A 2,661-nucleotide genomic window follows, 5' to 3' on the forward strand; every position below is an offset into this window, starting at 1 on the left:
TTTGAGGCTAACAGAAATAAACCCTCTTAACCAGCTTGATCAGGCAAGTTTCAAAGCTCAATGACTCATGAATCATCATACACACTTTTAAAATGGTTAGATTAAACTAACAACAAGAACAAAAAAAAAAAAAATCTGAATTGTTTGTTGTAAGGTTAAATCCTGATGAATACAACCCTACACATGCAGTACACATATAATCCACTAGAGAGCAGGCTGCACATCAAATCAAATGATATCTAGACCTGTTTTGATACCACAGTATTACTAATAGAAGTCCAAGGCGCCCAATATTGGGTCATTTTCTGTTTCAATTATCAACATTTACAGGCAAACTCCTGTACACTGTCTTAATTGCACAAAAACGTTTCCAGTAGAGTTGTGTGGAAATTGTTGATGGATTCATTCGTCTCCTATGATGAAGCAGATGTTGTTGTTTTTTTTTTAAAGATTTATTTTGGTCTTTTTGTGCCTTTATTGGAGAGATAGGACAGTGGATAGAGTCAGAAATCAGGGAGAGAGCGAGGGGGGAATGACACGCGGGAAAGGGGCCACAGGTTGGATTTGAACCTTAGCCGCCTGCTTTGAGGACCACAGCCTCCATACATGGGGCACGCGCACTAACCACTGCGCCACCAGCGCCCCGCAGATGTTGTTTTTTAAAGGTTTGGTACGTCTTGACACTGATCATTCAAATCAAAGAGATCTTAACGTTTTAAAACACGTGGTATCAAAAAATTGTCTAAGTACTTGATCAATAAAATACAATGTGATACAAAGTGCTTAGATTTACTGTGTCTTTCTTAAATGATGCATGAGGTGGCTAAACAATGAAATAACTGACCAAAAGGTTATTCACAAGTTGTCACATATAATATTAAATGACGAGACTCTCAGTGACATTAGCTTTAAATCCTTAAAACTCTATATTCTGTATTCTAGAGTGATTTAATGGTGTTCATATTTCTGGAATTTTCATTTTGTCTTAAATGATGTTAAAGGAGTTTTGGTGGTGACATTTGAAAGTTGGAGTAGTGAAAAAATTCTATGCTATATTTTCTAAACTGAATACACAAACTTTACTCAAAGTTGCGGACCCCCCACCATAACTTCTAGCATTGCATTTTATCTTCAAACAGTGATACAGGGACCACATTTCCCTCTGAGGACAGATTGTGTATAGAGTTATGAACATAACTCTGAATATGTACACTTATTTAACTTTCACATTTCTCTAATAACTCCATAGTGCACCGTTAGAGTGGATATTTCTTTTTCTTTTCTTTGTTTCAGACATATTCATATAATTATAAATATTATCATGTGTGTTTTATTTATCAGTTATGAGTAAACATCAACAAGGTCCTGTGAAGTTTCCTTAATCCCCCTCCACCTCTCCACTTCTTACGGTAAAGGAGAAAACAAAGATTACACAAACATTGAGTGAAATTATGGTATGTGTGTTAGCTATGGTTTGAGAGAGAAAAGAAAGCAGGACAAATCAGTGTTGCAGTAATTCAGTTCTGTGTTTTTGCACTTGACCCAGCATGGGACAGTTGACCTCTATGCAAACACACTGGAGAGTAAATGTTAGTGGGCTGATAAGACCATCAGGGCTCTCTTCAAAATATTGTCACAGGTCACAATACAGTAAGTGGTACATTTGCTGATAGTGCTACTTACAGGTCAAACAACAATCCCAACGATTCTCCAAAGATTTCATATGAATTTTGTCTGATAGGGATGATGAATTTTTAAACCAGTAAAAATTCAGAAAATGAAGCTCTCATTGTGTTCCAGTATAAAATACAGCATGAACATGTGTAGTCATATTCTCCCTACTAGAACTGTTAAATGTGATGATTTGAGAAACATTAAACCCTCATATTTTATTTAAAAGACAACATGTCAACTATTGAAAATGAGAAATGTCATTGATTTTAGGAGAGGATATGCACATGTGAACAACAACAAAAACAAGAACCAAAAACTGAAGCATACAGGTTACTTTGGATCTGGCCATCGATCTTATCGTGTTGCATTTGTTCCGATCCAGGGCTCTGCAAAGCTCTGCCCAAGCATCTTTAATGTGAGAATCACATCAATCAGAATCAGAATCAACAGTCATTATGTAATTGTATCCTCACTGATAGTACTCTCTCCTCATCTTTATCTGTTTCCTGGGGTGATACACCTGAAGGAGCTACTTGAGGACCTGCAGTTCTGAGTGCATTATTATTAGCTTTATTTCTAATTCCTGGAGCTTCCTGCTTGCTTTCTTTCCTGAGAAAGGCATATTGGATTAATAACGTCCATACAACCATTTTCTATACCACAAGGCTTTTTAGAAAAATGGAGTAAAAATTCACCTGATCCTTAAAAATCATCACAGTGAAACAGCATGTTTTCCGGGAAGTCCTCCATTCACTTTTGTTTTAGGTATCCAGAAGAGTTACATTATCAGAATATTACTGATACAAGTTGAAGACTGCATTTCATCAATTGCTTGAGGCTGGCTGCCTAAACCAAGTGGCTACATTCGATGTTCAAAAATGAAGCCAGTGCGAAAGTTCAAATTCAGTTCTGCAGTTTGTCCAGTGTCCACTAGAGGCTGGCACCAGGAGTCCCAGAAGTCACATACACACCCATTCTAAAAAGCCT

The sequence above is a fragment of the Labrus bergylta genome, chromosome 11 (assembly GCF_963930695.1).
Source record: "Labrus bergylta chromosome 11, fLabBer1.1, whole genome shotgun sequence".
Lineage (NCBI taxonomy): Eukaryota > Metazoa > Chordata > Actinopteri > Labriformes > Labridae > Labrus > Labrus bergylta.